General features: G+C 39.2%; 1 protein-coding gene across 5 annotated transcripts in view; it reads right to left on the reverse strand.

Moving 5' to 3' along the window:
• RBMS3 (RNA binding motif single stranded interacting protein 3) overlaps positions 1-26,244 on the reverse strand; it is a 703,903-nt gene that overhangs the window by 286,031 nt on the left and 391,628 nt on the right. The window lies entirely within an intron of this gene.

Below are 26,244 nucleotides of genomic sequence, written 5' to 3' on the forward strand. Positions count from 1 at the left end.
GAGGCCCAGAAAGGTTATTTATTTTTCCTGTCTGGGAAAGAGTTATTTGTTTGTTTAATTGTACTGTGCCTTTTAATATGGAATGTTAAGGAATCTTCTGTTGACAGGAAAAACAATACAGTCCAAACCATTTCAGCAAGAATGCCTATTATTCACTGGATAGTATTATGCATATGACATGCATTGTATTTGCTGCAAACAGGGAAAACATTTTCTGTTTTGCTCAGCTGAACAGAGAACAGCTTCTCACCCATGCTTTATCTATTTTTTTCCGAACACTAAATATTACATCACTGTGAAATAAATTAATTGACCTGTGCTGTGAATAAATAAATTAAAAAATTCAATATGCTGCTTTGAATTTGCAGCTCATTTCTGCAAGACGGTTTTGCAGTAGCTCTAACATATGAGTTAAGTAAGCCTTTCTGACAGGTGTAAAAGCCTTTCATACCGCTCACAAGGTTATGCTAGCGAAATATGACAGAAAACGTGGACTAGTCACAATATCATATGTTCCATATCAGCAAGTATCATAACAGAAAGGCTCACTACACCAAATAAAATGTACTATGTGGTAAAACAATGGGTGTGCAGAAATAATGACAGAACAGGCAGGAGCTGGGGCTCTAATTTGGCACATTGCTTTTCCATAGGATTAACCCAAATGAGACTCATTATCTGGGAAAAATAAAATAATGAACTTATCCATCAGGAGCATTACCCTATGCTTGGCTGAGGAGAGAGGAAGGAACATTTATTTATTTGTTTGTTTTTTTAGAGCTGAAATGAACTCATACAAGATTTTGGCAGTTTTCATATGTACTGCCTTTCTCTGCCATCCTGTTGCATGCGCTTTCTCAAAGGGACTTTATTGATCTCTCTTCCCAGATGTTTCATATTTGAGGAAGTGTCATAAATCACTGCTGGAGTAGGAGACATTGTTGGCTTTCAACCATACAGAGCTCCAAATCTGAATTTGATTTTGTTTTGCCTAGTTAGTAGCTCACACCCAGCCCTTGGCTCATGTGGCTGTACCCGGCTTGTCCCGGCGATACCCTGCGTTCTGCACAAAGGACATTCTAATGGCCTTGGCCAAGGGGTGCTTTTGGTTGCTGTCAAAGCTGGGTGACTCTGCTGAGCCACCCCATTCAGAAGAACAGCAAATGCTGGAAAGGAACTATTTTTCTATCATAAGACTGAACAGCTGATGAGCCAAACACCATCTAACTACTCACTTGTGCTCTACCCTGGAAAAAAAAGGAGTCTGTGTGGAACTGTGAGCTGGGCTTCAATCAGGGTCTCTGTGCTACAAGGCCAGCACTTCATTTGGTATGTGATCCAGAAACTTCTGCAGAAGGTTTATGTGAATTACACATTGCCTCATGTTGAGAGTCAGGCAGTTAAGACATGCTGTTCTAAACATCCTTGTTCACATGAACTTCAACCACTATTTACTAGCATTCAAGAGAAAAAAATAAATAAAAATGACATCAACACTGATCTAATGCTTCGATTTTTCACTAGGAGGACAGCTGTTTATACCAGTCTGCCTCACATCTGTGAAAGAGCACAACTTACCAGGACAGCTGAGGGATGTAGGGAGCAGTACTGAAAACCAGGTTTTAAACTCTCCTAACCTGAACTGACACAAAAAAAGTAGATTTTTTTTTTTACTCCTCCATGAAAAAAAAGCCGAACAAACAAAACTACAAAACAACCCCGCAACACCATAACCAGTCTTCAGAGAAAGAAATACGAACAAGCTAGGTATCAACAAACAAAAGAACCAACCCACCAGGATATATAAACTAGGGATTAATTGTTTTGCTCTATGACCATCGACAAAGTCTATCCTCTAGCATCTATTTCTAGAACTTCCAAATTCAAATTACATCTAATGAGTTTACAGTACAATTTTTAAAGGGTCTCGCCTGAGTCATAAAGACTGAAGCAACCATTAAGGCCCATTTGTTAACAGCTATGATAACTGCACTGTCATTACGCTCGCTGTAGGACACTGTGCTACACAAAGGACTAATGTTATTGCACTAGACTAGAAGCACTTTAAAGTCATCTTGTGCAACTAGTAAGACAGGCAAAACACATTTCCTGATCGTAAAAAGCATCCTGGAAATTGCCAAAATTCATGCATTACCATCAACTATACATGTAAAATATGACGTTATTTTACCGTTTAAGTAGACAGCATTAACCTGCCACGTTTAGCTTTGAAATTTTCATAAATATGGTTATCTATACACCACTGTTACTGTTACCTATGCATTTAGGTTTGATGACAGTTTTGTCCTATTACACCCTTTAAAATATTTTCATTTGAGGTACCAAATTTGTCATCCCTTCCTTTTTTAACAATATTAATTAACATGTTATTTGTATTATAACTGTTCACAGAGTCTAGACAATGACACAGAGTGTCAGCAGATACCTTAGCAAAAGTGATGAAAACTGTGGATCTCTGCTTGAAGCTTGATGGGTAATCAGAGCTTATCTACTTGCAATTAAATTGTCACCAGGCTAAAGATTTCAAATTGAAGACTACTCACCAGATTCTGGCCTTAATATTTACCTGGAGAACACTGAGGATATGAGAGATTATTCTAATTTAGAGTGATGCAGCTAAAATTGGATTCTGAGAGTTTGTGTCTTCAGCTCTAGCAACCAGGGCTTTTAAAAATGCACATCTAAGATACTGTTAGAAAAAACAGCTTTATCTCCATCTTAAGGGTATCTTTTATGTTCCCCCTTATTTATAGAAAATTAAAATGGAGCAGTGGCACATCACAGAATCTTGTGGCTATGTCCTGCCAGGCTAGAAGTCAGACAGGAGACCTTTGATAGTTCTTTTGTATCAGAAGGGAGATGTCTCTGACAGCATTGACACAAGGTACTGCAAAAGAACTGAAGCAGTTTTGAGAGAGGAGTGTTGCAATGGATAACAACTGCTACCTTACCATACCTTCACCCCAGGAAAACATGTAGCACTCATACAGGCTGTGTGAATGTTTTACTTCAACATTTCATCCAAGGTATTCGCAGAAAGCCTAATGACTTAGAACCAAAGAAAGCAGAGATATTGCACAATATGCAGTGGTTCACAGAGACAGAACAATCACAATATGGCATTCTGCTTTGCACACAAGGATGTGAAAGACAACTTAGAATAAAATTTTAAAAAGCCAGTCTCTAGAAACCCCAGTTAATGATCCATTTATATACAGCTTTAACTGTGATCCTGTGATGACTTTGCTAGATAAGCAGGAAGAATTTTTATATAGACTTAGCAAAGTTAGAAAAAAAAAAAAATTGGTCAAATCTGTATGTTGAAGGAAGAATCTGTATGTTGTATGTTGGTATGCCAGAGAATTAATTTTAACACCATTTGTTGACATGCTTCAGAATAAATAAAGCATCACAACAGGGAATGAGTCCTCGTCCTCTCTTCCTTACAAGTCGCTTTATCATTATAAGTTTCTGAAAGAATTATTTATAAAAGATTCTCTATAGATATTCATTTGGGAGCATACGCCTAAAGAGATAATCACTTAATATACAAACATCTTAATTTAGAGTTAACATTTGGCAGCATGTTCTCTTAATGTTCATCTGGTAACCACCAAAATGTCTCAGCTTAAAGAAGGACATTCATGTGAGGGGAGAGAATGGGAGATGCATAACGTCCAATGTCAGAGCAATGTTTTAATCCTCTTATCAGTCATAAACCTTATGTATTAAAGTGTTTATACTACTTACTGTAGCTATTTAATTTCTAAATCAAAGGCTTTCCCACATCTTACTATGATGTCTTCCTAAATGCTCCTGCCTGCAAGGTTTTCATTTCTACTTCCCCCATACAAGCCAATACCTTGTGGTGCCCCACCAGCTGCGGTCTGGTGGACAATTCATGCCTGAAAGTTGGATGCTTCTTCTGATTAAATTTAACCTCTAGGCCAGACTAGTGAACTCCTCACTGCTCTGATTATTTCTAGTCTTACAGCCTTAGTGCCAGTACAAACTATACAAAACTGCTTCAGGCTTTCCTTTGACTAAGTGCAGTCTGCAAGCAGTCCTGCACACAGGAGTGTTCACTGTCCTGGGCTACATAACCCAACACTTAGACTCTCCAAGTCATTAACACTTTTCTCTGCAGCTTCTTCCTAAGGCAGGTTCAAATACTGTAGGTTCAACAGCAGAACGGGCTGGGAAGTTGCCAAACAAATAGTTGTCCTCTGAAAAATACCCCAATCTATTTAAATTAACACAAAACAATATCATGGTTTCCATAGACCTTTCACCTCCACATCATAATTTCTACTAAAAGTTGTGACAGAGCTAAGGGAGGCAGAGCGGCCTGAGGGTCAGGACACCCTCAGTGGGGGTGGAAGGGCTCAGGCTGGGTGCTGATTCAGACCCAGAGCTCCAGCCTGAGGTTTTCATCTCTCAGCCAGCTGTCTGGATGGGGTGTTTCTTTCCATGGTTACTACGAACAGTGCCAAGCTAAGAACAGGAGAAATGCAGGTACAGACAAAATACATTTTACATTTAGACCAACAGCTGGAAAACACACTTTTACACATAAAGCTTTCCTTTAGATTTGAAAAAGCTTCTGTTTCTTCCCTAACTCTCTTCTCTGCCTCCATTTTTTAAAAATCTTGAGTTCACCCCGATCTAGAGTAGATGAAATCCTCAAAAAGACTTAACAGATGGGAAACCCCAGTTTCATCCAAGAGTATTAATTCACTGCTGACTACAGATGACAGAAAAGGTGGATCTCGAAGGGAAAAAAACCCTACTGAAACAGCACTCCAAAAGGACATAGGAAAGTACTAGGCAAAAAGTTTATTTCTAACTTTAAAAAAAATTCACGGAAGTCTTGTTCCAGCTGACATAGCCTGCTAATACAGTAACTGGCAACAAAAGTGATTATTTGGATTAAAAAAATATTGCAGAGATTTGGGGCTTCAGTCTGAGGGTCTTATCTTTGTGATGGCTATCTGTAACTACACCTACTTGTAACTAAAATATTTACATACAAGAACATTTATGCTTGGGAATGGTCCACATTCTTGGCTTTTTCATGATAGCCAAGAAAATAGTTCTTTCATTTATTCAAACTCTGTATTGACACATGGGCTTTGCTATCCAAACAGTAAAAAACACAACTCAGCTGAGCTGCACAGATGTTTTGAACTGGCTCAAAAGGCCAAGCAATGTGATCAACATCCTATCACCTAAAGCTGTCTCCCTGAGCACTCAAGTACACATCTGTATTGCATATTGCTTCTTTCACCAATGACGTCCAATAAAAAACAACTAATTTAACACAATTGCCAGTGGATTCTTCAATATTTCACTTAAGCTGAAAAGAAAACAGATTGTTTTTAAGGAAACACAGCTATTTAATGTATCATTGCTGCTTGGACTTGGAAGCCAGGCAGCAGATACGCAACTTACAGAAGTCACTGAAAGCAGGAAATAAAAATGTATTTTGAAACAGTATATTGATTTTTATTTCTTTTCTAAGGGCATGTGGAATTTTCCCTGGGTGTAATTCAGCTTGCCTTGTCAAGGAAACGTTCTCTTTGTGTGTGCAAATGGAGTGTTTATCCTTTCAGCCACTTGGGAGTCAGTGGCTTTGTGCTCCTGGTGCCCCTCATGCCAACAGCGTGAGCATGCTTTGCTCATTCATTTCTTACCAGCCTTTCAATAATGTGACACCGGGGCCGAGCTCAAGGCTGCCTCTTAGCTGCATGCACTTATGATATCATTGTGTTTCCTTTGTGGTCCTTCAAAAAAGGACAAATGTCAAAGGGGCCCTCTAACACTCAAACTCTGAACAGTCCCTCCGCATTTGCAGCCACCACTGGTGCCCACTGGTCTCGCCCAAAGAAACAAAAAGTTTCCAGCAAACACATACATTGCCTTCTTTTGTCTTCCATTTCACAATTCAATCCCCTCTTTTTTTTAACCCCTGTGTATTTCTAGGGCAATTTGGTCTTTTTAAATATATGTGATCCATTAGCTGCATAACTTTACAGACCAAGATGTAGGTTTCAAAGGGATTCTCAGGCACCTAAAACCTTGAAAGCTGAGGGAAAAAATGGATTAAAGGAGGCTAATTTGTCTAGCATCCCATGCCAAAACCATAAAGATGACATGAAAATCAGAGACATAAATGCATAGATAGGTGGTCTGGCTCCAAAAAATGATGGTTCTTGAGTCCTAACATATGGGAGTAGGATTATTTTCCATGTGTAATAAGCTCAGCTATTTAATAACATAAAAGCATTTTACAAAGGGAAAAAGTTGTTTTGTTTGTTTGTTTTTTAACAAACAGTTAAAAAGAACAAAAAGAAAAAAATTAAGAAATGTTAATTTTCCATATTTAACAATGTTTGTTCCCACAGGTGTAAAAGCATTACTTCTCTTCCTTTATGATAATTTAAAAGGTATACTATTAAGAGTACAAAATATACCAGGAACATAAAAAAGGGAAAGATGCCAGCAATAAATTAAATTGTATTGATAAATGATAGGAATAAATAATGACATCTTATAGTTAGAAATATGACCATATTTTTCCCCTTTATTTTCTAAAATGTTTAGTATTAGTAATTATTTATGATTTTTTTTTTGCAATTTTTTTGGAAATGTTTAATTAACCTCACAATTTCCCTTTATTCTCCAGCCACTGGAAGCTCAAAAACTATCTACAAGTACTGAAATATTTCAGATTGGAAAACAATATGGAAGTTAGGTTGGTTGTGGGGACACTGCCCTAGTCTTTCACCTCTGTTGAGCTGGGAAAAGAAATCTGTCTTAGGTCATAAGTCAAATGGGCTTCGTGATATGAAGGAGTCCCTCCGGAACACAGACACAGAAATGAGGAATGAGAGAGAGACACACACTAGGACTCATAACCTACTTCTGTATTGCTCTGAGCCAGCTTCCTATTAAAACCTCATACAAGCAAGCTCCTTCCTACCAAATTTTACCTGGATGTATCCTCAAAAAATCACTGAAAAAGCTAAGCTTGCAATCTTCAAAATCATATGCACAGATACAAAAACAGTTCCTAAACATTTTTTGGACCTAGATTGATCCTTATTCCTTATTCAGCACACTGAGCTGTTGGCATGGAAAATGCAGGCTTAATTCTTCCCTCTCCTGCCTGTAAAAACAGGCACTTGCGTCCCATGCCCTGTCGTGTTCAGTGAGGTGACGCACAGCAATGCCCAGCCACTGCCCTCAGCCAGTGACACAGACTTGCTCTCCGAAAGTGGGGTTTGGATGCTCAGCCTCATCTTTCTCTTCTTTATTTAATTCTGTAAGCCTTCATCTTACTCTCTTAATCATCCTCCAGGCCAGGTAGTTAAGGAATCTCCTATTTATATCAATCCCCTGTAGCTCAGGACAGCAGTAAAATGCTGGTGTGCCAGGAGGATTACCTGAGCAGAGAGGTTTTCACTACATTAGTTTTCCTCCCTGCCACAAGCACTAAAAAAAGCAAGAAAAATCCTATAATGCTCATAGGGAGTAGCAGTGACTTTCTGTAGTCCAGCTCAGACAGCTGAAAAGCTTTAGGGCACCAATGACTCTTTCAGGGCAACTTGTTTGATCACTGCACTGCTGCAGCTACAGCTGTATATTCACTCCTGTGATAAACACTAAAGTTATTATATGTATTTATACATGCACTAAGCATATATTGATACATGCACGTAGCAGAGGAAAGAAGCTAGACAATGAGATATTACAGGCAATATGACAAATTCATCCTACTACAGGCTTTGCATTAAAGGACATATCCAAATACAGTTCCTTCCTCCAGCTCCTGAAGGCCGTGCTTAGGCTGGACATATTGCAACAGAGCTGAAGCAACTGTATTAAAATTGTTTTCTGACAAGTAATAGCACATTTTCACGAGGCTTTACACATGGTCAGAGATTCAACACTGCCATTAAGGAGGACAGTCAGCCAGTAAATATCTTGTGCTGTTCTTCCTTAGCAGGAGTGTAATTACACCCCAGCATACCAAACCACTCTATCTCGTCCTTGCGACCTTTGTCCTTTAGCAAACCCACAAAGGGAAAAGCTGGTATTCCTGCTCCAAGAGCATCACACACGAGTTTTAATCTGCTTCAAGATTTTGCTGCCCTTAGAAACACTGAACTCTCTTCTGTGTGAACAACCTGACAAGAAGCCAGGCAAAGGGCCACTCGCCGGTCAACAGGAAGTAAGCTGGGACAAAAGGTCCAAGTTGAGGAACGCTTCTCTGGGCTCTCTGTCGATGTGCAGCCTCGGCAGCCTGTGCTTGGGGCAGGGCCAGCATAAAAATGTACTCCGGGTAACTGTGGCCTTTGATTAAAAAGCCACAGTGCTTAATAACAAAACCTGACTGGAGAGAAAGGAGGATTGAAAAAGAAAGAGCCAAGCTTATGAAAAATAGCTCGTGCCTTCAGGCTCATTTTAAAAACTGTGTTTTATTGACTTTTTACTCGATTAAAGGATATTCTTATTCTCTCCTTAGATACTGTCCACTGCTTCATACTGCACATCAATAGATGATGAACCAATGCAAAAAGCTCAGGTAAAGGAATCCAGAGCCACTGTGTGAATGAGTTCATGTTTCTCTCAGCATCTTGGAAAAATGAGCTCTCGAACTATTTGGAAATCCCATTAAACCCACACATGGATAGAAAATAATGGCATTTCCAGAATGCCTGTATGTGCGCTGACACCGTTAAATACTAAGTCTGAGCAGAACCGATGAGTTCCATGGGCATTTCTGAGTTAACTCAGAAGTGAGGAGAAGCTTGCAGGCAGCCAGACTTGGTGGCATTGCAAGTACCAGAAGATGTTTTTCACTGAAAGATCTCTGAAGTAGGACTTTGAGCAGAGATACGAAGGCTCTTTAGAGACCACATCAAGTGCTCAAAACCAAATCCGTTTCCTCACTTGAAATAGCCTTTGTGCATACAAAGAACATGTAAATGTGTCTTGTGTGGGAAGATTTGTCTGTAGCCATCCCTGCAATTTTACTGTAAGTAGCTTTGGGGAACTCAAGTGGATGTCACTTCTTCCTCTCCTTCTCACCCTTTTTTAAAAAGGTTATGAATTTCTTTTGCACATAAGGAAAAAAAATTCCTTAAAATGAGATTTAGTACAAATACGACTTTCTAGAACAGGACTGTGTATTCCTTTCCAAGTAATTTTAACCAGATGACTAAAAATTTCAACTGAATTATTAAAAATAGAAAGATTCTATTTCCTTACTGCCAGAAAATTTCTGAGTGCTCTGAAGTCAGTTGGCTCAAAAAGTATTACTAATAAATAGAAAGAACAAAAATAATTCACAATTTTAAATTCAGCAATACAATTTCTAGTTTCAATTAGGAGCCTTTTCCACTACAGTATAAGTTATGCTTATAAAAACCTTCATATTTAAAATGTGGTTAATTACTTTTTCTTATAGTTTAGGATGAAACCAAAGTGGCAATACAGGAAAAAATTACTAGCCATGATCTGTTTTGCTACCCCCTTTCCAAGTTCTCCCTCCACAAAAAATGGAAAGCAGCCTGTTGCTCCTTCGCTGAAAGTAATCTCTCTGGTAAATAATGTGCTTTACCCCAATGTCCTGAGATGTGTGTGGACCTGAATAGTCCCCAAGGAGCATGCAAGAACTTGCTGCTTCACAGTAACATATGAGTCTTCACTCACTCCCTCTCTCCTTCCTTTGTTGACTTCGCTACATAAATAGCAAAAACAAAACAACAACAAAAAAATGGTAAGGAGATTTTGCAACAAAAGTAATGTAATACAATGCTTAGGTCATACTGGGGACATACTTTTAACTAAGGAGGAGAATGACTGCCTGACAACAGTTTTGAAAAATATATGCTGGAGTTAACAGCACTAGCAAAGTGACCAATGCCATCAGAGCACCCAAAGAGCAGATCTTAGTGCAATGAATGATCAGGAAGGTGGTGCAAACACCAACCACAATAATCTTTCCACTGTTTAGTTTGGAGGCTAGTGCCCTTTTCTGCCACATTTCATGACCAACTGGTAAAGGTCAGAGTAGAACAAGAAAATAATTACAAGGTTAGATAGTATGAGCTAAGAGGAAAGACTGAAATACTCAGGGTCCAGTTGCTGGACAAGGCAGAGGAGAGACAGGATGGCAGTAATCTGGCAAATTAACAGTTGCTGCAATGTATAAAGGTAAAACTATGTTTCCTTGTTCACCAGAAACAGTAACCTAAAACACAGCAAGGAAGACAGATTGGGTGTCAATAAAAACCCCAAACCCTGTGGGTAAGCATAGGGTAAGCATTGCCTACTAATATTTAGGAATTCCAAACATGGAACTTTTTGGGGACAGGATGTAGGAATGAACAACTGTAGAAAACAAATCAGCCTGCCTTAAGATCAGGTGGATTGACTAGATAAATTCTTTCCAGTCATATCTTCTAAAAGTATTATTTTTGTCTAGCCTCATTTTGATCTCACTTTTGATCTTACTGAACTGCAGAATTTATGCTAATATTACAAGGAATATGTCTCATAACAGGTTTATACTACCAAGAAGTCATTGATAATTTGAAGCCTGTAATAAATATGTTTTGTGACTAACGAAAAGTTATACATATTAAACTACTAGCTGAAGAAAGACTGCATATTTCATTGCAGTATTTTTTCACTTCTAAGGATACCAACATTTTTCTCATATTAACCTCTGTGAATTAAAAGAGAGATTAGTGTTCAAGAGCTTATGTATGATGATACAAATCTGAATTTTACAAAGAAAAAAAAATTGCATAGATAAAAATTTTAGGCTATCCAGACAGTCAATTACTACACAGCTGGCACTTCTGTCGCTGTCTGTTACCGTCTGTTTGAAATTATGACCATCTCTCACTGTAAAAGCTTGCAGAAAACTTGACAATGGTTTCTCATCCCTTTTTTTTTATTTTCACTGCTCAGTCACAAGACCTGTGGAGGACACCTGCTTCTAACTTCTGGACATAACTTTCTGCAGTCTTGACTGACAGAAAATAATAAACCTCAAAACTTCATTATAGCAGTAGCCAGCTCTGTCACAGGGATTTTCTATAGTCATCCCCTCTAGAATTCAGAACTTTGGACTGATTTATTAGGAAGATCTGAACAATGTTCTGGAGTACAGCATCTGAAACACAAGGAACACTGATTTGCTGTTTCCATCTTTTGTGCATTCTGTGTTGTCTTCCTCATTTGTTCGTGTGTTGCACTGTCAGGCACATTGGAATTAACCAGAAGATATGACCCAGATGTCAGCGCATTTGTAGTGGAAAAACGCAATTTCAGAGTCTAGTGCTTAATAAAATTTTTGCATGATTTCCTACAGCTGTTATCCATGTGTTATTTCAGGATAGCTGAAACACTGCACTGTTAAAGAGCTGAAACAAACACTCAAAACATGCTGAAAATGCAAATCCACAAGTTACTTTAATGTGGGATGTAAGCCTAACAGAGTATTTGGGGCTAGCGCTGATAAATAACCACTACGTTATCCCTGCCACCAGATTCTGGATCCCAAACCCAAAAACCTACTAAACATACATATTTGCCATATGTAATTATGGCATTCTGATTTAGTCACTGGAGTCTCTTCTTTCCCTGAGGTTTAATCCTGTTTATTTTTGACACAAAGTGGGTTCTTGTTGCACTCTAGAATCTAGAGACAAAATACTAAGTCTGGGGACTAACACAAAATGATATAGAAATCCTTCCATATGAACTCCAAGTCTGATGATTCTAAGGGCCACAACTATGTGTAAGTTTCAAACTATAATTCTGAAACTTTAAAAAAACAACAACTGACTTTCTCTTTAAATGTTTAAGAAATCAGGAATTGATTTGCCCTATGCTATGGTCCAGGATGTGGTCCATAGCATAGGGCTTCTTCATTTCCTACACCATCTTTGAACACAGAGCTTTTGGCCTATCTGTCACAGAATAGATATGTGAGTTCAACACGTGTTAAGCTTACCCTAAAAAACAGACAAAAACAAACATCCATGGCTATGAATACACTGCTACAGAACTTGGGTGGCCATCTGCAAGAGAAGAGATGCTGGGACCAAAGTCTTCTCTGGTATATTTCCAATGACCTCAAGGTTACATCAAGACCTACTTGCCCATTGCACTTACTGATACACATCAGGATTTTTAAATGAAAACATATCTTGGGTAAGAGAGTTCCAGAAACAGATGCACAAAACCTTAGAAGGGTTTTATACTCAGCATGGTGTAGCTGAGTGATCCTGTCCAGCAAAACACCGGAAAAGCACATTAATCAAGAGCCAAAAGCCCACATTCTGGATTTTTTTGTTTATCTTAACATAATTTGTTTATGTAAACTTTGCACAATATTTTTCAACCCACTGTTCCTTTGGTATTTACTTATCTTCCTAGAAAAAGCTTCCTGCCAAATAAATAATTAGAAAATAGATTTTTTCCCTTCCTAATTATTAATTATTGCTGCTTATAAGAGATGATATTTAAAGAGACTTTATAGCCAAGAACAGCCTCCTCTGATATGTACATCAGTAGTCCCACAATTCAGCCCTTTGCACTGTTTCAGATAAAAATAGAACATAAAATGATTTCAAAATACAAGGCTTACACAAAGGCAGATGGCTGAAAAGACCATTACAGGTATGAAAAAAAAACCAACACAAAATCCTGTGAGTGTGATTTAAGAAGGCCTTTTATGAAGGAAAGGAGATTTTGCAGAATTTCATGAGGGCAGGCATTAGAAAGAGGGGAACCAGTTGCAGACACATAGAAAGTGGCTGTGTATTCATTTCTGCAGAGTAAGGAGTAGGATCCAGATCAACAGAGAAACTCTATAGTATCTAAGAATGATCCTTCCATGCCCAGAGCTCTGGCTATAATCCCAGGTAAATAGTGACAAGTGTGCTGTCATGCTTCAGAGCAGAACACTGGATACCTGACCTTCAAATGCTCTACTGCTGCTGAAAAAATGTTTTTATAAAACTACTGGAAATGCATGTATCAAATCTCCCTCTGACACCTCCATTAGAAGTAATTAATGATGGGAATTTATGGGTTTGCACAGAACTAGTCACTTGCAGGACAAGTCCCTATGGGTGTTCATGACAGAACTTGTTTTTCTTTTTTAAAACACCTTAAATAACCACTGAACAGACACCTTTGAAACAGGTTTCGTTGTTAAAAAAGTGTTGGCCTATCAATAACAAAATAATACACCCTCAAAACCAGCTGCTTCACATTCCATTCATCAATCTTTTGCTTGCTTATGTCAAACATTGACAGGTTTAATGTATTGAGAGATAGGAGTTTGTCCTTGGCTCTAGCAGGAGGGAGGAAATGACGGCTGAGCACCAGCTCACAGCACACATACTGAAAAGCCTCTGGACTAAACTGGGGCCTTGAAAAAACTCATCCTTCCATGCCCTGGGATCACCCTGCACAGACACCACAGGAGGCGCAGATGTGTGTGCGTGTCACCCTGAGCAAGGACAAAAATAGCAATCCCTGAACTTTTCTTTGGATGCACTTTGGGCAATGCAACAGTAACAGACATAAGCCTCAGGTACTACATACTGGGCAAGTCTGAATCTCCCCTAGGCTTAAAAAAAAAAAAAAAGGTATGTTTATATAAACACATATACCAGAATGCTCTGCACTAACACAAAGCAAACAGTCCCTGCAAATGTAAGCATACCCAAAGCAGCCAAACACTATGTCCAGTTTCAATTTTGTGGGTAAATCTGAACCATGGAAAGAAAGCACAGCTATCTGCAAAAAACACAGGTGTCCTAAAAAGAGCAAGAGGGAGTACCTGTTGTCTGATGAGACAGCTGGCAGAGGAGAGAGCTGGAGAAAACAGAAACAAATGTGGAGGGCTGTTGTTCTGAAAAATTTCCACGATTTAAGGAAATAAAATGCATTTGATTTAAGGAAATAAAAGGCATTTGTGATACTGAATTAAGATCTCTGCTTCCCAATGACAGTTTTGCACATAGCATCTGGGAAGATATTTGATCACAGCTAGCACTGGAATTTTGTCCTGTCTTGCAGTGTCCCTGAAACAAATGTGTTTACCCTGGTAATCTGCTGATTAAAGGAAAAAAATAGGGCTGCAAGGCTGAGCTCAAGTTGGATCCTGTTTCCCCACAAAACTGGGAGAATCTCCAACAGTTCTCAGGACAGTCCTTCCTTTCCCTGGGGCTTCTTCCCCCCAGCTGCTTCACAGCTTGCTATGAGAATCAGGGCAAGCTCATTCCCATGTACACATAGCCAAGATAATTTGTTTGGGAAAGAAAGGCATCAGCTTCAACCACAAAGACAGCAACCTTTCCTGTAAGTTTGCAACACCCTCTGGTGCAGCAGAACATGTCAGTATTGCATAAGAAATTCAAGACACTTTATTCTATTTGTGGTATATGTTATTATTAAATTCATGTTGAACACAAGACTGAGTATGTTTTAAATTTTACCAAAAACCTTGTCATACGCCCATCTTTGCACGGGGCACTATTTCTCAGACAGAAAGAAAGGTTATGTTCATACCCTGTTCTTAGTCTACTTTTGCCCAGGAAATACAGTGGCTACATTACTGAAGCTTCTTGGGACTGCAGCATCTGTCTTACAAAAATAGTCTGAGGGAACTGGGCCCCTCAGTTCAGTTTTGAGAACAGATGACTGAGAGAGGACTTCACCAATGTATATATATATGTATATCTAAAGGGTGTGCGCCAAGAGGGTGGAGCCAGGCCCTCCTCAGTGGTGCCCAGCAATATCACAAGAGGCAAAGAGCATAATCTGATGCACAGGAAACTCCACCTAAACATTTGGAAGAACTTCTCTACCGTGCAAGTAAAGAACAGATTGTCCAGAGAGACTGTGGAGTCTCCCTCACTGGAGATTTTCAAGAACTACCCGGATACAATCCTGTGCCATGTGCTCTGGGATGGCCCTGTTCGAGCAGGGAGGTTGGACCAGATGATCCACTGGGGTCCCTTCCAACCTGATCCATCCTGTGTTTCTGTGAACAGCAGTTTTGGCCACCCAGGTTTAATCCAATTAGGAATACCTACATTTTACTGAGAAATATCAGTGGTGTAGTCAGTGTCACAGAATATTTCCTGAAAGATTGTCCTGGTTATAGTATAAGCAGAGCCTAACGCGGCTAAGAGAGGCAACAGTTATTTAGCCAACTCAATTACCCAACTGACACCTTCACCCAGGAGGATGATAAAAAAAGTAAATGTTCCTCCCAGGATCCTCCACCTTCTCTGGGTATTATATACGGGTAGAGGGAAAAATGTCTCATAACCACTGGCAATAACTGACCTGCAAAATCTGCTCTACCACACACTTTCTTTAAAATTCTGTAAAAGGGTATTAAGAGTATGTCTCCCACATCCTGGGGTGCTGGGAGATCAAATACATCCAAGACTGGAAGGCACTGAGATACTTCAGTGATGCAAGCTACGGAAGAATCCAAGATAGACAGATAATCCTCATTTATACCATATGGGGAAACACTGAAGCAGAGAGAAGTTAAACAACCTGTCACTCAAAAAAAAAAAAAAAAAAGTACACAGTGCCGCAAGGAGGATTTCATCCCCTCTCCCCAGTACATCAGACATTTGGAACAAGCTTCAAGATGAAGAATATTACTGGAAATAACAGCACAGGACACAAGTGACTAGCAGATTCCCTACTACATAGCCCAATGCATATAAAACACCCTCTCCTCTATCCCATCACTGCTATTAGCATATAGAGCACAAAATGACTGAATGCAGCATGACTATAATCATTTTGATAGCGATTGTTTAAGTCAGTCAAGAGAAGAGCTGGCTGTCACTTCTAACCCTTTTGTTTGAAAGGTGGCAGCACCAGCTCTGCCTCAATCCTTCTGCAGGATCTTACACCTCTGAGCAACAAGGGCTTGCCACTACCAAACAAGTTTCATGGCATTGGAAGAATGACATTGGAAGAATGACTCTTGATTTCCACTGGCACTACCTCTGCCTGGGTGGTTTAAAGGAAAGAGTCATCAGTTAAGGAACAGCAATTTAGAAGCCACAGATGTGGGGACAGAGATGCCCATGGGATTTGTATGTTAGCTTTGCTTGCAACAGTAGATTAGAAAATCAGATCAAGACTTACCCAAAAAAAAAAAAAAAAAAAAAAAAAAAAAAGGAAAGGGCAAGAAACTAAAGACGGACTGATAATAATTACTGCAAAACCTGCACTTTTGAAATAAAGGTTAATGAAAAGATATTCATGGGTCCAGAGAGTTTATATGTTCCATGTGCTCAGTCACAACAGTTACACACCTACTGTATTTCCCATGTCCAAAACAGTCATATGTTGTGATTTAAACTACCCATGAAATCAACAATTTAAAGAATTACTGTTTTACTAACAAATGTTCAAACGAAAACTCAATGTTTATCAAAAGTGTTTACAAATCAGAAAAATGTACTGCCATGTCTTTAAAAGAATAAGCATCAATTTTTCATCAGATATTTTAGTACAATTTTCTTCAAGCTCAGCCATCCAGAAATGTCCACTTCAAAACAATGCACCATTTTAGAATGATTGGAGCTATAAAAAACATATTTATAATATTAGCAAAGAATGTGTAGCAATTTGCTATGGAAACACTACTTCAGAATTCAATGACACAATTACACAAAAAGTAGCTTACTTAAATAAGAAAGTTTATGTCTGTCCTTGCATCACATACATATTTAAGCTTTTCCAGGAACAACATTGACATTCATGTCAATCATCTAAAAGGAAATACAGGCGTCTGATTTTTATTTAGCTATCAAAAGCCTTTCGTTGTGTAACACTACATTCAGCAGATCTCTTGATTCTCTCTAGAAAAAAATAAAGTGCTGAGCTTGTCAAGTTTAAACTTAAAACAGCAAAGTACTATGACACACTCCTGCTTTTTAATGGCAAATGCCGATGGAATACTGTCCTCCCTCCAAGACTACAATGCGTCTCACACTAATCTAAGTAGTACTTTCCATAAACAGTGGCAACTGTGAAACTCACTGCATTCAAATAGTAATGGAGAAGGACCACAATGATGTATGGCCACAATAAACTCATTATCAATTTTCAGGAGCACATATGTGGGAGCATATCTGCAACTGTTTATCCATCACTACTGCTATATTCTTATTTTAATGAATCACTATAGCTATAATTTGCATGAGGTGTACTGCTACATGGTTATAGTGGACAAAAATTGGAATTTTCACAGGACTTCTAGTAGTTTGCATGGCCAGAAATCATTATGTTTCCCTAAAATTGTGCAACATGAAAAAGGGGGAATCTCCTTTTTTGAAACTCAGGTTTACTACACAGGATTTTAAAATGCAAACTTCATTTTTGTCATTCAATAATTTTATTTCACTTGCCAGGACTCCCTGTTTTAGTTTTCTTTAACTACACCAATTAATGCAGACTTCTTCTGGTCTAAATGGGTTTTACAAATTCTCTGCCTCCTGAGGAGAGTTGTAAAGAATTTTGTGAGATGCACATGAGACAGCAAAGAAAACTCAGAAGGTTTAATCCTAGCTTTGCCAACACTTCCCCCTGAGACTGTGGATAAAAGACAGCCTCACCCTCCCTTCTCCGGTAGCTTCGGTTTCCTTGAAAGGATCTCAAAATAGACTAATAGACCACCTGTGAGGAGATCTTAAATTCATTAAACTCTTATAAGGAATAAAATTTCTCACTATTAATAATTTAGGCTTATTGCTGATCCATTTAAATAGAAACACTGCAAAACCAGTTCACATGTCTATTAACTCTGAAGTGACCAGTAGCACATTACTTGTGACAGTTCTCCAGTTTGAGCTTACTCAACCTTCCTGTTACATCCATTAGGACTCTTCTATAATCTCTGATATAAAGACTTAAAATGCATTAATTCAGAGCATTATTTCAGAGTACTCCTTATTCTTACTTTTCCGGCTTCACATTTATTAGTGGCCTACAGCAATTTTCCTCAGGCCAAGTACTTTTACCAGAGTTTTTACACAACTTGGCCTTTTTTCCTAATCAATCATGGAAACACACTCCAGAGAGGATCTCCTCTTTGTCAGGTAAAAGAAAAACAGATTATTTTCTGTTATTCATTCTATAAAAATATTAAGTACTAAAGAACTTTCAGATGATAGCTTACATGGCGTTTTGCAGAAGGAGTCGGCCAACATAACCTAACAGGCATCATTTCTAATGCAGGATTTATTATTTTCAGGGAAAGCTCATATAATTCCTTCTTTTTGTAGTAGAATGTACCATATTTGCCAAGTGACAAGGCCATGTTCTTTCCAGCCTTAATTTGTTCATCAGCTGGGACATCAGCTGGGCTTGGTTTTGTTTGTTTGTTTGTTTTCCTACTTGGGTTTGGTTGGGTCTTTTTTTCTTATTTTTAAGGTGATGGGTAATATGTGATGATACTGTGCTCCATTTGAAACAGGGGTGAAGACTATTAAATATAAAAATTATCCAAAGTCCGTTTTTTCATAGAACCATTAAGGTTGAAAAAGTCCTCTGTGATCATCATTAACCCAGCAACATAATGTTCACCGCTAAATCGGGTCCCCAAGCACCACATCCACTCAGTTTTTTTAACAACTAAAGAGATAGGGACTCAACCACTGCCCTGGGCATCCTGTTCCAATACCTGAACACTCTTTCAGTGAAGAATTTTTTCCCAAACATTCAATCTAAACCTCCCCTGTCACAACTTCAGGCAGCCTCCTCTCATCCTGTTGCTTGTTACTTGGGAGGAAACACTCGACTCCACCTTGCTACAACCTCCTTTCAGGTAGTTTTTCAGAGTTTTAAGGTCCCCCTGAGCCTCAAAGGCTCTCTATAATAGCCAAGATCCTAATTTTTAGAGCCCAAAGCTTTGCTCCTCACCTTGAAAGCCTCCTATGTATTGACAAAGCCTCATTTCCGGGTAAAATCTCCTCACTTAGAGTTCAAAGGCTCATATTCTTAATTTTTAATACCTCATTTGGAGCATCCAAAGACATATTTACAGGGTGTAAAGTCCTGTTTTTATGGCCAAAAGATTCATTTATTGGGTCCAAGACTCTCTATTAATACCCAGGGAAGGAAGAGAAGAAATGATGGTTTTGTCAAGGTTCAGATGACTTAGGACAGACTAAGCATTTGTTTAGTTACTAAGTTGTTAAAGTTTACCTACAACTGACATGCAATATGTAGGGCACAGATGATAACAGTAGGGGAAAAAAAATGTGGGACAGCAGATGTAATAGCTGTATACAAATATAAAATAGAATGTCATTAAGGAACAGACAGTCTAATTACTTATTTAACCAACAAAGGGTAGAATAGTAAAGAGGGGGCCTCAAAATATTAAGAAATCATTCCAGAAATAGCACTGATGGAAAAGGAGAGACATGCAAGCCGAGACTTTTGAAAGGTTCATGCCAGGACACCCACCTATATATCAAATGGCAAAAAATCATCGAATTATTAAAATCACCTATGCCCTAAGTAGTTATTAAATAGGACTTCCTAAGTACATCTAAGTGTCAGTCTGGTTTGATTTAATATCAGATCATAAAAAAACTACAATCAACCTGCCCTAAATAAAAAACCAAAAAACAGCAACAACAAAAGATAAAAATTTTTAGGCTAAAAAAATAGCCCAAGAAAAAGCAAACAAAATGGTTTAAAGGCACTGATATGTAAAATCCCAGTTTACAATGTCACTCACACACTTACCTGGGGTAATGCATCTTGTTCTGATCAGTTTCATACCAGCAATTTATAAACAAACCAGAGGGTTTGTTCACTGATGAACAATAACATTGAATAGAGGTCAGCAGAAAGTTTTACAAGGAAAGATTTCTGGAGCTCAAATATATCTGTTGAGCTGAGTAAATACAAGAAAAGAGGAGTGCATTTTAACATTGAACTATAATATTGAAGGGTAAGAAGCAAAAACCAAAGAGGGAGATGAATTAATTAGCGTGGTGCCCAGAGGTAGGGGAGGAAGGATAATGAAGAGTAGTGGGATTAAATTAGGAAAAGCAAAATTTAGGCTGAGTATAAAGAAAAAAAACTTACTAATAATGAGTTTTATCATTTCGGGAATTGGTCTCTCAGGTGAAATGATGGCAACAACACCTAAGATTTAGGACTTTTAAATTTAGGTTGCGCAAAGGCGTTAACGCATGAAGCACGAAGTACATGCAAAGGCACGCACGCTTTGGGGAACAAAACAGTGCTGGGAGGGACGGAGTGAGGGGAGGTGACCACATCCTGCCTCAGCTCCACAGCTACAGTGCAATTACCAACATCCTCCTCAAGAACTGCCCAAAGCACAGCCTACACACACGTGGCACAAGCTCTGCTTGGAAGCACTGCCCACGTGGAAAAGAGACGAGCACGTGCACAAGTAGGTGGTTGGCAGGAGTTCCTGGCCCAGTGTAGCTCCAAGCACAGTGGAGAAAGGACACATCAGCACACCTGGTCTTAGTTCCCAATTCCAGCATTAGCTCTCTATGCCACTTTTCCAGGCCTTCCAGTTTGATGGTAACACCAAAAGAAATCCATAACCAAAACCGTAGCATTTTGTTATTCTAAATCAGGTAATTTTGTCTGGAGATTAGCATGCCCATGCCACACCATTCAGAGGCCAGGCTTGGTGCTCCAGTCACAGCACTCTGCTTTTAGAGCACTTTCTGGAGTCAACAGTGCAGTTCAGAGGAACAGCTGCTATTGCTCCTGCCTCTTCATTTAGTTCACGAAGGCCAAGCAAGCCAGCTAACACCACCATAAAACAAAATAAAGGCAAAAATGCCATGCACTGCAGTTGGCAATCTGATTTCTTGTTTATAGCACTTTTCCTGCTATCTGAAGTGGGAAGGATCACCCAAAACTGTTCTTTTTTTTTTTTTTTCTTTTTTTCTGGGGTTTGCTTTGCTTACCTCACATAAAAGTGAAAAACAGCAAAACCCTTGCAGGCAATTCTGAGAGCACTGCTGGGACCACAACTGGATAAACAGTTTGTGCCTAATAACAGGCAGGCTGTTCACCCAAGTGAAAAAGAAGGGTTAAACACTGTAGCTTTATCAGGAAATTTGAGGCTTTACACTGGAAGCAATTTGTTCAATGGCTATTTTGACCATAGAACTTCCTAATCTCAGTTCCCATAAAGTTTGGCTTGGAGCCAGCCAGAATGGTTCGTTTCAGCTGCACAGATATCTTCCACAGAGGAAATAAAAGGATTTCAAACCCCGGAGTCATTTCCTTTGGTTCTCGGCTCATTCAGAAAAAATGTCCTTTCGGTCAGTGATATCTCCAACTTAATTCCTGCAGCATGACTTTAAAAAAAAAAGAAAAAAAAAGTCTTTGTGGGAAACATTTTCTGAAGGTTTGGAAGTGTGCCCTATAAGCTCTTTGCCAGTTGGTGTAAAATACCTTCTTTGCTCCCAGAAGTTTGCAAAGAAAAATGTCCTCTTCAGTTAACTCTGAGCTTTCCAGAAGTTTTTGCTCATCTAGCAGTCCCCATTTAATAATGAAAGGAGATATTTACACTCATACACACAGATGTTTGAGTTTACAGAAGTGTGCATCAAAATAACCCACTATGTGTATTTTAATCACAGGGACTGATTGATGCACGTGCAACTTCAGAAGTAGTAGTGCAAGCAGAACAAGTGAGCACTTACCAAGTGCAGCAATGTATTTCCCCAAAGTATCATAGACTTTGAGACATCGTAAGCCTCAGTATCTCGCTTCTGAGAGTAATTGACAAACATTTGAAGGTTCAGCCCTGAATCTGAAAAGTGATCCAAAAGATCCAAACAGGATACGTTTAAAACAAGCATGCAGGCCAGCCAACATAAATACCAGGAGTATAATGTCCTCTCCAAGTGAGTGGGATACATACTCCTTGAGGCTGCCACCATCTTAAGCACGTAGCCACGGTTTCACTGAAATAATGGAGATAATATTTTTGACACCCAATCTAGCTGTAATGATCAAATTCATTCCAAGCATGTCAGACCCATGAACACCACCTTTACATCATCATGAAAGGGAGAGGAGGCTTTTCAAATATATCCTCAGGCCTGTAATATTTCTAAGAGTCCTATAAAACAAAACACCGAGGTGCGGGGCTCAGTATAAATGGCAGCATTTGTGGGTTCTGTAATAGCGAGCTTACAAATCCTTTGTCCTAAAATGAACTTTGAAGCACCAGGATGCCTAGGAGCTGACACATGTTTCATCAAGAAGATTGATTTTAGACAAACTCCAAGCCTTCTTCAGTATTGTGCTTCAGCATGCGTCTAATATTAAGCGTACACATCCTGAGGTGGCCCCATCTTATGTTCAGAAAATTCGGAAAGCAGAGTAAATGATACATGCAAAATGGAAACATTAATGAGTTGAACCCTACTGCCAACTTCAAATGTCAGCGCCGATCTTGATAATTAAACTACTCTTTCTAGGAAAGTTTATCACCAGATCAAAATTATAGTTTTAATTATTGTTTATCAATTGGGCCTTGGATAACTTATACTTAAATGCTCAGAATTGTTTCTTCCTGCATTATTATAACACCACATTCAAGGTGTTATATGAGATGGACTGACACATCAAATCCTCACGAAGTAGTTCAACACACATACAGTCATATTTACATGGATCTCCATATACATCACAAGCTTCTTGACAACACTTTTCTGCAAAGGGCAACTGAAGCCTTAGAACTGAAGGCCTTCTTTAGCCTAACTCAGATATTTTCTTACAATGTCTTGAAGAGCACAGACGAGACCTTCAATCTGAGGATCTCTACAAGAGAGAAAATAAACTATAATATTAGGTGTTATTTCTGTTTTTAAAAGAAATGGCAGGGGGGGTGCTATTCAATTTATTAAATAAATTTACAAAGTAAAATAAATAATGAAGAACAATTTTCTATATGCCAATCCAAACATTTCTATATTGCAAAGTTTCCTCTATTTAAATCATTGCTTACCAGGATAAAATAACAGTGCAGAGATACTGACGAAGCGTGTAGAAAGAAAGACATAGGGGAGATTTACAGAACAGATAATTTTTTTGAGGATAAAGTAACGGTACCTTTTTTCCCTTTTCCCATTCTTTTTTAAAGCTGTATGTAAATTTAAACCAAATGTTGACTGGAATTTTTTTCCCCTTTTACATTCCACTCTTCTTCTCCCTTTCAGGAATGCCAAACACAGGAGCTGAGTGTCAGTAAAGACTGTCCAAATTAAAACAAAATTTCTGGTTTCACTTAGTCCTATGGGTAACATGTGCTTCTACTCTTCCCTAAAACACAGTGGAAACATGGGGCTTTAAAAGTGGAATCTGAAAATCCTATTTTCTTACAAGACTTATTAATATGAGATGACTCAGTGACAGTCAGAACCTCCATTTAAGACAATAGAAGAACATTTTATATCCAGTCCTCTGCCTTATCCTCACTTCCAAAGCACTGAAAACTCACCTTCCTGGGCTTTTGAAAGTTAATTTGACAAAACCCATTTTGGAGGTAAGTTTGTTGGTTTTTTTTCTTTAATGTGCAAACCTGCAGACATTTCCTAGGCCTCACACTGGCAAACACGTAGGTAATTTGCAAGGAGATGAACTGTAACAGAGCCACACTTCACTCCTCTAGCTTCTGCTCCCAAGCACTTCAGCCAACCATCACAGATTCCCACACACACTCCCAGGCACCCCAATAGAGCCAGTCAGGCTGGCTCAGGATGAGTGAGACAGTTGCCCTCTATTTTAACTCAAGAGCCAGGTTTTTTCTTCAAAAAGCTCCCCTAGAAGCTGTCTTCCAGGTAAATATTTGCTCAGAAGGGCTGTAGATAGTGTGGTGGAGTGTCACAGTCCCAAGAGCCCTGAGCCAGCACCCAGCCACGGTGTGGCTCCAAGGAGAGCAGTCCTAGAGGGAACATGTCTCCCAGCTCCTTCCCCAGTGATCCTTGATGGGGTGCAGCTACTGAGACTATTAAAGCAATTGTATGAAAATACATCTTACAATATTTGCCTGACTCCAGACTCAGAGTACTGGGGGGGACTCTTCAAAATAAGTGCATGCATTTGGGAAAGAATCCTGACCCCAGTCTCAAGCAGGCTCATGCCACAACTCCTGCTGTCATAAAAACTGAGTTTGCTCCACCCTCCGTACCAAAACATGGCTGCTCTGGTGGTCAGAAACTCTCACCCATATTTAATCACGGCCTATTTACTCTCACTTATTCTTGCTGCCAGCATTGTGCACGCTTTTTTTTTTCCCCTGCCTAATACCAGACACTGATTTTTTCATAGACATCCCTATTTTGTTCTGTTTTGTGAATGTTCTTTTAAATGCTATGTCTTCCATTCCTCACCAACCCTCCTCTATACTCTTTCGAGTAAGAAGAGCCTCAGTATTTCCAAGAACTAAACTGAGACCATAGGAGCATGAGTTTGAACTGCATGGAAGAAGGAACAAACTTTAGCTTTTGTCTTTAGGGCAACAAGAGGCAGGGAAGTCAAATAGGTTACCTGGACAGAAAGAAGTGATAGGAACAACCCTATCAAATAGTTCAAGAGAAGAAATCAAAGTGGGAATTAACCAATTTAATATGCTAACTATCATTTCCATGTTTTGCCTGTGGGAGAGCTGCACACAAGGGCAGCAGGTCCATGTCTATTAGGGCAGATCCCAGTTCAAGGCAGGACTCAGGTGGTAAAGCAGGATGCATCCAGTGCTGGATCATTCCCACTGAGAGATGCTGACATTTGATGTTCTTGCATTGAAAGTGCCCCTCTAGAACTTGGAGCTAACCAGAAGGAAGTAGCAGGTTGGAGAGATGACAATCTCTCTCTCTAAGAAAGCAGATGGGGGAATTGGTAACTTTTAAGAAAATCAAAGGGATCGATCCCTCTTGCAAATAAAACACCAGGCTGGAGAAGCTAAGTGGACATACTGTAATGCAAAGTAACCATGGAATCACTCAAATGCAGTGCTGACAACACAACTGAAACATCAGTGGGTCCTTAAGTGTTTTAAGCCTTAAGAAATAAGATAGGTGAACTTAAATACATACTACAGTCAGAAAATATTGGACAGGTCTAAAAGAAGCCTGACTGTTAAACAGACACAGAAAAACTGTGAGAGCAAGGCAATGAGCAAATCATCTTAAACACCAAGATCTAACATACGTGGCAAATATGGAACAGTCTGTGCTGGTGGGGCAGAAATGATCAGACAAAGCATGGCAGAGAGTAACACATAACCTGCAAGAACTGAAATGCAGAACTATGCAGAAAAGCAGTAAGTGGAGTGCTCATAGAGGATTTTCATCATCCCTACACAGATTGGGCAAAATGGGATGTAATGCAAATATCACAATTTTAGGTGCTGTTTCAGAGAGCAGCTGCTTAGGAAGCCCAGAACAGATGCAGCTCTTAATTTTAAATGACCACAGAGAAGGTTATAGGACAAATTGACAAAAGTGAACACTAACAAATTGCAACAACAGATGGTATTCACCCTCCCAGTTTGAAAAGAGCTCCAGGACACAATAACTGACTACACACACTAAGAAGTGGTGTGCAGGTTTTTGTATTTTTTCCCCTAAAACTGACTTTGTACCTGAGGACTGGGAGGTGGCACACATGGTCCCAAAGTTCTGAAAACACCCCAGGTAAGAGCCGGTACATTAAGATCTATAAACTTGATATCATATCACCAGAAATTACAGAAACAGAGTAAAATCAATGGAAATAGAATATGTTGAAAGAGTTAACCTGGCTTTTGTAGGTTTGTCGCACAGACCTATTGGAGTACTTTGAAAAGGTCAACAAGCCTGTGGATAAGGGTGATCTGGCTAATATAGTCTGCTCAGATCTCCAAAAGACATTTGACAAGGCCCTCACAAAAGACTTCTTAGGAAACTAAGCAGCCATAGCTTAAGAGAGAAAGTTCTTGGGTAAACAAGTGGTTAAGAGATAAAAACAGAGGGTAGAGGGCATGATCCTTCTTACAAGGGGGGGCAGGACCAGTGGACTTCCACAAGGAGCTTTGCCTGGACCCATACTGTAGAACTCACTTTCAAATGACAAGAAGAGGCTAAGCAGTGAGGTGACAAGATT

This window comes from Chamaea fasciata, unplaced genomic scaffold (assembly GCF_029207755.1).
Source record: "Chamaea fasciata isolate MVZ Bird 193981 ecotype frontalis unplaced genomic scaffold, bChaFas1.0.hap1 SCAF_1, whole genome shotgun sequence".
Taxonomy (NCBI): domain Eukaryota; kingdom Metazoa; phylum Chordata; class Aves; order Passeriformes; family Sylviidae; genus Chamaea; species Chamaea fasciata.